General features: G+C 39.4%; 1 protein-coding gene and 1 long non-coding RNA gene across 17 annotated transcripts in view; both read left to right on the top strand.

Annotated features, from left to right (window-relative positions):
- Window positions 1–12,207, top strand: part of Slc8a1 (solute carrier family 8 member A1) — a 358,680-nt gene that overhangs the window by 116,337 nt on the left and 230,136 nt on the right. The window lies entirely within an intron of this gene.
- The window catches only part of LOC143270246 (uncharacterized), a 35,374-nt gene continuing 28,790 nt past the window's right edge, over window positions 5,624–12,207 (top strand). The window contains exon 1 of the long non-coding RNA XR_013047374.1: window positions 5,624–12,207. This exon is cut by the window's right edge and continues 27,292 nt beyond it. This is a non-coding gene — a long non-coding RNA (uncharacterized LOC143270246).

The raw sequence follows: 12,207 nt of genomic DNA, 5'->3' as shown, positions 1-12,207 counted from the left end.
CAACTCCATCAAAGACCTGAGAAGGAAAATAATAATACCTGAGAACACAGAAAATGCAAGCAAGCAATTTCCAAAATTCTTTTGAAAATAGACAAGACAGAGACAGCTGGCAACCTGGACAGTCACCTAAAGTTTCTCAGCATCATTCGGTAATCCTTGGGCTGAAGGCCTCGAGTATCTGACAGACCATTTTCAGAAGCAGAAATTTTGAAAGCTCTTACCTTGTCTTAGCAGAGTTCAGTAGTAACTTTCCTCTGTGTCCTGCAGAATATCTGGTGGTATCTTCTGTGAAGCAAGAACCTGAAGGACCATCTCACTTTGCAAAGTTCAGTGGTCACCTTCCTATGGGTCCTGCATGTCCAGTTTATACATCATACTGTTAAGCAGTCCTATGGTGATATTTTATTTGTACTGAAATATGATTTTAATTGTATGTTAATAAATAAAGTTGCCTTGGGGTCAGAGCTATTAGAGCCATAGCAAGAGCGTGGTGGTTAGAAGAGCTAGGTAGATTTCTGTGTGTTCAGGGATACAGCCAGTATTGGAGACATACACCTTTAAGACCTGGAGGGCGGTACTTACAGGCAGTGATGAGGCAGTCATGTGGTTGGGTTTACAACCAATGAGAAGGCAGAACAGAAAGACTATTTAAAGACAGACAAACAGGAAGAAGTTCTCTCTCGGGGAAGCTAGGAGCACTGCAGGAGGTAAGATTTTAGCTCTGAGCTCTGACCTCTCGGCTTTCTCTTTTACATTGGCTCTGTGTTTCTTATTTTAATAAGACTATTGGTTACATCTACACAGTCCAAGCAAGAGCAGTTTCTTGTCCAAATGGCTAACTTTGGCCAAAATGAAAGCAAACACCATATGGAGTTTCTTTGATGCCCATCATCCTCTTTGAAATAATTGGTGCTGCCAGGAGCAGACATGGCTCATTGTCCAGAAAAGTCTAAGTTTTTTTAAAACATTTTAAATGCCATATTCTGTAGGTCTTTGAAATATTTGGACATTATCTACCTAATTGAAATATATCTTTGTATATCTAGAAAACTTAACTAACATGAATATAAATTTGATTATCATAAATGACTAATTATTCTGAATTTTAACTATATATTACAGTTTTAAATGAGTTGCATAAACACAATACCTTAAACAAGAGTAGAAATATATATATGTATATATATATATATATTTATATATAGAGAGAGAGAGTATAGCAAAATGAACTTTAAATTTATATCAATAAACTAAAATCCATAACAATGTAAAACATTTCAAACAAGTTGTTGCTCTTTAAAAGTAGATTCAATAATCTACCCTTTTATTCTATCATATCTATATCCTACATTTCTATATCATATCTCCCTTTCTTCTTTTAAAAAGAGATTGACTATGACCAATAACAATTTGTAACCAACCGCTAAACAAAGACAAACATCTATAAACCATTTTGGGGGGAGGTAATGTGGGCATAGTTCTCTAGGGTACTTCTTGCTCATTGTGGGTGTTGTTAATCTTATGGAGGATCCTGAAGAAATTAAGAATTTTAATTAAATCTTGGCTGTAGTAGTCTTTGAGGCTGGATCATCTCAGTCATTTGCTTTGAAGCCGTTTGGGATGTTGGATCATCTGGGCCATGGTTGTCATCAGAGATCTGTCAGGGAGTCTTGGTTGATCAAACCATTATTAGCCTAGAAGTAATCCACAGGTTCTCATCTTCTGTGGAAGCAAAAGCAGAACCTCTTTTCCAAAGGAACATATCCTTAGACATAAATTTTGAAGTCAAGATACCTTTAAAATATGCACATTGGTTTAACTTGGTAGCCCCTACAATGGACTGTCTCTCTGCAGTTAAAAAAAATACCAAAAACAATATAATAATATGTAGCATCCAGATTCTTTGTGCAGTTTCCATCTTTACTTGGCTTAACTTTCTTATTATTCTTATTGTCTCTTAAAGACTTTATTTTTTAAAACTATCTGTTTCTTTATATAGCTGTCTATATTCCTTTTCCTCTCTCTTCCAAACCTTTGTACATTTTTACACACATTGTATACCGTTTAGAGTTTTATTCCATCTGAATCTGTCTTATTGTGAATCTGTAACCTTCCTTTTTGAATAGACAGAAAATGGGAAGTGCTGTGGGATGTCCTTCTATATGCTGTGGATGTGTGTTGCTCTGATTGGTTGATAATAAAGCTGTTTGGCCAATGGTGAGGCAGAATAAGGTGAAGCGGTACATTCAAACTGGAGAGAGAATAGAAGAAAGGACAGTGGTGTAGATGCTGTGAGCCATTGCCAGGAGAAGCAAGATGTGAAGGTACTGGTAAGCCACAAAGCCACATGGCAATGCATAGATTAGTAGAAACAGCTGAGTTAAGTTGTAAAAGCTAGCTAGCAAGAAGCCTGAGCCATTAGGCCATACAGTTGGTATGGCCTAATGGTATCTGTGTATTTATTTGAGTCCAAACTGCAGGACTGGGCTGGATATAGGAAAACTTCCAACTACATAAATTAGAATATTAAAAATTATATCCAAACTAATTCATCTCCAGTTTCAATAAAATGTAACTGCATAAGATTCCTATGGATTCCCTTATAGTTATTTTGTAGGAGTACAGTAGTAAATGTAACCTATTTATTGGTAAAAGTTTAATTATACTTTATGTGTTAATTATACCTGGAGTACCTACAGTGTTGTTGGGTATTATTTTTTCATTCAGTTGCTTTGGAGAAAAAATACAAATTCTCTAAATAAAACATGAAGAATATAAAGAGATAAATAGAAAATGAAAATCATGTAGTAACGTCATTTAGAAATTCGACATCTTTATGTATGCCCTATTTGCCTCCAAAACATTTTAATGGCTGCATCATAATCCATCATAAAGTAGATCAATTGCATTCTCTTGTCCAGATTTGGTTATTTCCAGATAACACTTTCAGAAATCCTTATAGATTGCTGTCTATATGTCACGTATTGGTGCATTTCTGTCTGTCAAGCAGTTGATTTTAAAATAGGTTCTTATGAGGACACCTTCTGAATCACTTGTTCATATGTAACAAATCATGTCATTATAGCAACAATAGCACCATAAAGAGGTTTAGGGAAAAAAAAAACAACTATAGCTATCTTTAGCAACTGTGCAGTTTCACAGGACAAACTTACTGGAGCACCAGCTTTTAGGTGCACCTATTCAGAGTAGCAAGGACAGCACAAGTCCACCCCAGAGACATCCTTAAGTGGAGATCAGCAGGACTCCGACTGGAAAGTCTTATTGAAAACTCACCACCTGCCAGTCTGGGACAGCATATCTTCAAGAATTAAGTCTAGTGAAGACAAGAGATCTATAAAGTGGTTACCCTCATCAATGGGAGACCTACCATGCAATCCTGACAGCACAGAAGCAAGAACAGGATCAGTTAAAGGACACTTGACCCAGATTGTGTAAGTCAAGTAGAATTTTACCAGCTGAAAAGGGGGAGATGCCGTCTAGACTCATGGGGATAGGGATTGGGATACATGAAGACAGGCACAAAAGCAGGGGGTACTGTGAAATGGGTCCTTTTGGTGTGTCTTAAGGAACTAGGTGACTCTTACAACAAAGAGACATGCAAAGGGAGTTTTATAGGGAGACAGTTAATAAAGAAGTTACTTCAGCCAGGGCTAGAGGCAGGAGTAGAGGATGTGGAGGACTGTGGAAGGCTTCCCCATAAGAGGTGACATTTGCACATGTCTGGAAGTAAACCATTCCATGCATCGCTGATATTACAAACCCTGTTCTGATATTAGTAGTATCCAACCAATGTTGTAGATAGGGATATGAAACTCTTAGGACCTGACCAGCCTACTAGGTGGATGGACATTATTTTTTTTTCTCTGTGGTCACATTGCACTATAGGGAAAGAAGAGGTTCGTGGAACTTAACGGATTCTGAGTTTTTTCATTCTGAGAAAAACTTCGAACTCAGACTTTAAGAGCATGGAAACTCTGCAAGTCAAAGCAAAATCTGTCATGTTACAGAAAAAGAGACATTGTCACTGCCCTACTTTGGGTCCAGCATGCAGGGTGATTTGTACAAAAGTAGCACATTCCCTAAAGAAGTAGGACACCTGGTAACCCTCATTTTATAATAGCAGAGAGGCCAGATCTAGCTAGAGCCAGGTCAGTAAGCAGTTTCTTGGTTTTTAAGGTTGTGCAACACCCACTCAGATATAATGCAGACCCTTATTACTCAGGAGTTCTTATTGCCTGTAATTACTGAACTCATAGTGAGTATAGTGATAAAATAATTAAGGTGTTCATCACTTGATACAAGTTACCTTATTTTATTTTTAAAATGTTTTAATTCATTTTACATACCAACCACAAGTTCCCCTCTCATTCTTCCTCCGAAAGGGTACGGCCTCCCATGGGGAGTCAGTAAAGCCTGGTACATTCAGTTGGTACACAGGAAGGACCAAGCCCCTCCCCCTGCAGCAAGGCTAAGCAAGGCTACTCTGTAGACCAGGCTGGCTTAGAACTCACAGAGATCCACCTGCTTCAGCCTCCCGAGTGCTGGGATTAACAGAATGCTTGCTTTTGTGTCTTTTTTTTTTTTTTGCTATTGAAATAGAACAACAAAGGGTGATTTATAAACAACAAAGCACTAACCAAGTTATTACTAAATGCACTGTACCAATTATAGATCTTGTGACATGATTTTAGTGCCAAAGAGTGCTGATGAGTAGAATTAAGTTACATAAACCAGATTTTAAATGCTTTATCAAAATCTTAAGCTCTTTGCTAGCAGTAAAATACTAGAATGAGCTGTTAAGATTTTACTGTGAATTTGTGTTTCACATTAACTTTAGGCTGGTAACTTTAATAAATTTTAAAAACCTGGAGTCATCTCTATTAACTAAAACTTGTGGCATAACAGAAGCTGTCTAGATACGACGTGGTGGTATTCAAACTGCTCTGTCAGTTGGCAGCATCCACATCTCATGGGAACTTACACAGGCTTTCGATGATTGTTTAAACATTATTCACTTAAGATATTCCTCTTAAATAAAAGCACACTATAGCAGACTATTTTGCAAGTCCATCTACTAGTAAATTCCCTAGTGGAATTGAAAAAGAAAACAAACCAACCAACAGGAAGATGGAGGCTTCAATATTTTGAGTCAATTCTATCTTGAATAAATTCCAGCCAAAGCGCTGGCATCCAAGTATGTGCAGTTTGATGGCTCCCTTAGGCTTTCTGGGTTCTGCTGCTTTGCTGTGTCTTAGGACTCACTCTTAATGAACTGATTGAGCATTCCCTCTATCTCTAATTTTCTTTACAATATCAAATGTGCCTTGTGACCATCACCAGCTGCAAGCACAGCATCAATTAACTCACCACAACGGAAGCTTTGGTGATTAATCTGTAATGACAGGCCTGCTCTCCCAACTGATTAGATTCATTATCAAGCGGCCAGAGGTAGAGTGTGCTCCTTGGAAGATTTATTGCTCTGGAATGAATTACCTTGCCCTCTTATCTTCTTGCAAGTAGGCCTGGTGTGTAAGAAAGATGAAAATATCAACTGGAAGATAATGATGGAACGAGGAGGAAGAAGAAGCAGAGGGGGAGGAGGAGGAGGAGGAGGAGGAGGAGGAGGAGGAGGAGGAGGAAGAGAATAAGAACAAGAAAAACAAGAAGAAACCATCGATATTTTCATGGCTTCAGTTCTGAAACAATACCTCCTTGAACAGATGCCATTTCTGATCATTTGTAGAGCCAAGGCATGACTGTACCCATTATTTTGACAACAGCTTCTACACATGTCTCAGTCACGCCAGATGGGGAAATTTATTCCTCTTATTCTTTCTCCTTTCATCTTGGTTGACCAGATCACCAGCAAGGTCTGGTCTGGATTATAAAGTTCTGTATGCTTTATCTGCCCAGTTATTCTTTTTACAAGCCGAATCATGGCCATCTTTATGCTCTTGTGATGTGTCTCTAATAGTGCATCCCCTTAATGTCAAACTTACTCTCTCATATTTTTTACACACATACATACAAGCACATATGTGGATGCACACCCCTTAGCCTTAGGGTTTTTTGTGTATCCAAACTTTACATTTACATTACATTCCTTCTTTAAAATGTTCCTATATGTCTGAGCCAAGGAGTGCCACTCTCCTTGTCTGTGTGACTCTTACCTATAATGGTCATTTTCAGTTCCTTACCTTAATGGACGTTTGTTTGGAATCTCTAGTAAACTAGTGGATGCCCCAAATGTGGAAAATGAGTTCACTGTGCTGTGTGAATCTCACTGAGTGAGGCAACACATCTACTTTGAAACAGACTGACACCTCTCTCTGAAATTTCTTGGGGCAGATACAGGAATTTGCTTGCTCTGCCAGATTGGTTTTCAGCTCATCTGATATACTCTCCTGTGGATAATGCCTTGGGTTTAAGTGCCAGTGGCCTTGTGAGGGACAGGCAGGGAAGGATGGGAGAGTAGAAAGTGTTGACACACACCAATGCAGTCTCTATCCTCAAGTGGTCTGTCTCCAGATCTTTTCTCTTAGGTTTTGTTTGTCTACTCTTCATTTATCATGGCCAAGAGAAATGGGAATCCCAGGTTCTAGATCTTCTTGTACAGTTTGGATTACACCACTCCGGTTTTCTAAGACTTCTTTGCCCTTCCCAGTAAACTGGATAAATGAGCACGTTTTCCCTTGACTTGTTCGACATCAAAGTGATATCAGCAAAACAACTTACATGTTTTTTTCAGTTTAAAGTAAACATTGAAGAGATCTGTCCCCTCTCCCAACTGCAAGTTTGTCTTGGGGGTCACTTTAAGGGAGGAAGAAACAGAGTGACTGTGATTTATGATTAGTTGCTTATGGCATTGTTCATACTGACATTGAGTAATAGGCTGTAGATTTTGAACATGAGCGATTCATACACAACTGGTGGTCTGTTTCTGTAGGGCCTTGTTTTTGTTAGATTGACCCAGGCAGAGGACCTGTTAACTATAAATCATCCATGGTAACATCCTTGTGTGTGTGCAGGAGTGAAGGGATGGGTATCGGATCTGCTGAGACAGAATCACGTCACAGGGCACGCTTACCTTTTTAGTAAGCTCACTGTTAATGTAATAACAACAGTACAAAATATAATGATCACATTTATGAGGAGACATCTTTCAAGGCAAAAAAATTATCGGTGTTGATGGTAACAAATAGTTCGGCACTTTGGGATTGCCTTGTTCAATTTATAGCTGGCAACACCATTTGACTTTTTACCCTTGAGTAGGCCAGATAAATGTGCCCTGTGAGGTTGCTATTGGTATTTTGTAAGGATCCTTTTTTCCTTCACATTCCCCCAACGCCTCTCTCCACAAACCACAGGGGTTTTCCCTTCCGTTCACTATTAGAGGAGGCAATTTACTCTCCCTTCCTATGTTAAGATCAAAACCAGAGATAATGACTTTCCATTGTCACGCTGGGGAAATGAAGGAAAGCAAGAAAATCTCACCCTATAAACAATAGTGTATTCACTGCAGGGAGGGAGGATCTCCAAGAGCCCTGGATCCAAGACTTACTGTGGATGACAAAGGCAGGACAGAAGAGCAAGCATTGAATGTGCTCCAGCACTTTCCAGAAACAGGCCTTCTAGCCAGAAGGCCAAGAGAGGTAGAAAGAGGCAGGGGGGGGGAGGGGAGAAAGGGCCTTGTTCTCCAAGTGAGTCACAAGTGAAATGGAGAGCTCCTGCCCTCTGGGGCAGTGGAGCCCACAGAATATGGAATCCAGCTGTCTTCAATGTTTGTCTAGCCGGGCTTTCTGTTGGAGAAAAACCTTCAGTATGACAAGCAGAGAGGTTTCCCGAAGGGAGAGGCATTTGGGGTTTCTTGCAATGGAAAGTGTTACATGCACTAGAGTAAAGCTGATTAATGACTCTTCCTTGTAGATTTTGCCAAGATCCCCACAGTCGAGCATACACACAAATTATGAGACACATCATCTGGGTTTTCTTCTCTCCCTTTCTTTTTCTTGCCCCTTAGGCCTTCTGTAACCATATATAGCTATGGCTTGAGCTTATAATCTGTAGGGTTGTGCTTTTCTGTTTAGATGAATGCGATTATTGTAAATAATTTCTAGTAGGAAGTCGAAATTGTAAATCTCGATTTCTAGTAGCAAGTCAAAATCTTTCCTGCATTAAGAAGGGCTTATCATAATTTTCCTCTTTATTTTGTAAATTTCTTAAACTTCATAGCCAGGCCTCAGGAAGAAAAAAAAAGAAGACATTTTATTTGTCCTCATGTGAATAAACAGTGCTTTAGATTAAGGAATGCACAGTACATATCCTCACAGTTTCATAGGTAAATGTAGCCCTATTTCTGGTTTTAAATGCCTGGCCCTGGAGACATAGTTGGAACCTGGGTTCAGTTGTGAAATGATGTAGTCTGTAGCCAGGACCCAGGCTAAAACAATGGGGAAGCCAGTGATGTCACAGGCTCAGAATCTGCCTGTGAGAGCAGAGAAACTGCTTCCTGAGAACATGGTCAACACTGTAAAACCCAACCACAGGAAATCTTGTGTTCTCATGTTCTCTCTTCTCCTTCATTCTATTTGTCTCTGTTCTGGCTTCTGAATAAGTAAAATCTCAGAATAACAGCAAGAGCCAGTATGCCCTGGACATCCACAGTGTGCAAGTGAGTGTGCATTGCATCTTACCTCCATTGCCTCATTAATTCTCATGAGAATCATGCAAGGTAAAAGTTGTGCCTACGTCTTACGTTTTAGGGATGAAGGAACCGAGGCTTCGGGACATTGTCCTATTAGACAGTCAATATGCCCGTTATGGTCCCTGATCACCTGGAGGACGGCCCTGGTCTATGCCCCCTGCCTTGCTTGGCCCTGTGCCTACCTTTTTCTCTGTGTCAATCCCCTTCTGTGGCTCACTTTGAATATTAACGACAAAACACACAGACTTCAACTTGAAAGATCTTTCTTTTTATCAAAAACCGATTGCAAATCAAATCTAATCCTGAGCCACTGCAGACCTCTAATCCTAACTAATCTAGAGGCTGAGGCCAGGGGATCACAAGTTCAAGCTTAGCAGACAAGGACAGGGAAAGCCTGGGCGGGGGCCTGTAACCTAGTAGTGTGGCCCACTTGCCAAGCATGCATGTGACTCTAGGTTCAGTTCTCATTTTGCCAAGGTCTAAAAGTGAGCTCATTGAAGTTCAGGCTTCTGTGTGAAGACCTGAGATGATTGTGAGCAGGCATGGCTACAACTGGGCAGAGGATACAACATTGCAAAAGGAAATCATCCTTCTAAGCTATTGCCCTCATCAGGAAAATCTTCAAGAAAGTGAAAAGGGTAAACTCCTTAATTCAGCACATGGTATATAGGTAGTCCTTAGAACTACAGATATCTAGGGTAGCTTGAAATAATGGCTATGTGCTTTGCCATGCCTCATTTAAAAAAAAAAAGATTGACCTAGGAATTGACCTCTGGGGATTATTCCCTCAATGTCTCCAGTTACTCAACTTCGCTCACCTTCTGGGTTTTTTTTTAATGCATGACATGGAAATGGTAATATACAGTATTCCTTATAGTATTGTTATAACTAGAAAAGAAAGGGAGTGTGGAAGAGCTTTGTAATACATAAAACCTTTACATTGGCATCACTGTGGAGACTTGCTCTTTGCTGTTATATGTGTATTGAGTTAATATAGTTTGTAAATTTAAACAGGTTTTATCATTATAATTTGAGCTAAACTCATTTTAGCAGGAAGCTCAACTCCATTTGATGAGAATAACATCTCTAAGAAATACGATTTTCACCGGGAGATGGTGTGAGACTCAGGATTGGTGATGCTGCCTCTGCACAGGAAACAGCAGTCACTTGAAAAAAACAATGCTAGACAAGTGAGGGCAACACACAAGTTCAACAGGAAAGGAAAGGTGAAAATGCAAATTTGAGAATCTCTGTTTTGCGTGAAGAAAGCACCTTGGGAGTATGTGAGGCCTTGGGAACTTCCTATTTAGGTTAAGGGTTACCAGTTCTACCTGTACGGAGACTCACGCACAGAAGAGGCTCCTTTCCTTCATTTAAGTCATGTTCTGTGTTGAATCTGTTACCTTGTCTAGGTTTTCCATAATCTATAAACCTGTAGTCATTAAAATGCCCTCTCTCTACTCTATTTTCCAAGATTGAAAACACTACACATGGGTTTACGGATATCTCCAATGGTCTTTATTTTTGTGTCTTAATTTCATTGATTTCTCTCCTTTAAAGAGTCTCATGAAGATAGCAGAGTAGTCGTTTCTAAGTTATTCTATGTTTCTAAGCGTCTTCCCTTCTCATGATGTAAATCCTCACCAGGCTTAGCCTCTAATGACTTCCCAAATTGGTTCCAGCTAATGGCTCAACAATTTAACGAGGATGACATCTACAAAAACTGTTGAAGAGAATTCGAAGTGACGTGTCGGAATGTTTTATTCATGTATACACTCCAGCATTGCTGCTAACAAGTATTAAAATAACTGGCCACCATAGAGAGAAGGGTAGGGACCTCCAAGCTGGCTAAGCTTCAACCCTGCAGCCGTATTTCAAGCAACTTAGATTTATCAGGAGAACAATGAATTATCTCCAGACAATTGGTGGCTAATAAAAACCCTTAAAAATTAGTATGCCTGCATCTATCTTGCTTTCCCTAGGCTGGAGTTACTGGAATTCATGCACACTTACCAATTAAGAGATTATGGGATGATCCTCTGTTTCCCACTTAATGTTTTCTGTTCTCTGCTGATGAGCATCATGTAGATGTTATCCTCTTTAGCACTGTAGCTTGGTGCAGGACAGCCAGGCTTAAACGACGACAATGTTAATGCAATAACAGAAACTGTTCTGAATTTTAATAACAGAAAGAGCATCCTAGATTTTTTTTCAATTAAACAGCAAGTTCCAATTCTTCCCAGTAAAAATTAGTTAATCCAGTTCTTACCAGTCAGAATCCAGATACAGAATATTGACTAGATTGCAAAACAAAAATGTGGGTCAGAAGGAACTAAATGAAGAGGTTCCTTCAACTCCGTGTCAAATGCATTCATTTTTTTATTTTTGGTTTGATTGGTCATTGGAAGACATAACCTAGAAAAGGTTCACTCAATGAAAAAGTGTGTGGCTTGGGTATTGAGCTAGACTTTTTATATGTGGACGTCTATAAACTGTTTTGATAATTAGTTCATTATCAAACCATGAATGGTTCTTAGTGAGCATGTTAGGACTTTCTCCTTACCACTAGCGTCTACCACATGTTTACCAGTGACTAAATGAAGTATCGGGGTGAATACTTGATCAGACCTGCATATAACAAAAGTTGAGAGGAAAAGGTAAATATTCATGGTGGATTAAAATTTCAAAATGCTCTTGATAGGCTGGAATGCCTGATCTAAATTAAAGATGTAAGTTTTTTCTCTCTCTTGATATTCTAATGCTTATTTGAATTAAAATAAAATTATGCCACTTCCCCCTCCCCTTCCTCCTCCAACTCCTCCTGTGTGTCCTCCCCTCTAGCTCCACCATGTCCTCATTATATCCTCTCAAAGTGAGGCCCCCTCTTTTATTATTGTTACAGACAGACAGATGAACAAATATACAAACAGAACCTGTTGAGTTCATTTTTTTTGTTTATGCATGTATGCTTTCAGTCATGTCAATAGACATGCTAATGTATAAGAGAGGAAAATCTCATGGGGTCCAACCCCTAGACAAAGGCAACTAACAGCTAACGAGAGAGGGACAATTAGCCTCTTCCAGAGGTGAGCCCCTTAATTGGTCATCAAATACAAAGAAAGTATGCAGCCCTGAAACCATATACATATAAACAACAATAACCAAAAAAAAAAACAAAAAAGGATGTATGATTTGACAGGAATAAACACCAAGGCCTGATGTTTTAAAAAAGCACCCTGTATTTAGTGAAGGCGTGGGAGACCTGAGAGCACCCCAGTCTTTGTGAATGTGATAGGGAGTTTCCATTGTCTTCAAACTTCACTGGAGCCCATGGTGTAATATGGCTATGAACAAAGCCAGTGTAGATAGTGATACATCATTAATAACAGCAGTGTATCCAGACCCCAGAGGCCATTGTGTCCTTGTACTATGTACTGGGGTAACCACACTCTGAGTATTAGATTTCATTTCAGAACTTTCAA

This window comes from Peromyscus maniculatus, chromosome 22, assembly GCF_049852395.1.
Source record: "Peromyscus maniculatus bairdii isolate BWxNUB_F1_BW_parent chromosome 22, HU_Pman_BW_mat_3.1, whole genome shotgun sequence".
Classification (NCBI taxonomy): domain Eukaryota; kingdom Metazoa; phylum Chordata; class Mammalia; order Rodentia; family Cricetidae; genus Peromyscus; species Peromyscus maniculatus.
This window is presented reverse-complemented; position numbering and strand designations above follow the sequence as displayed.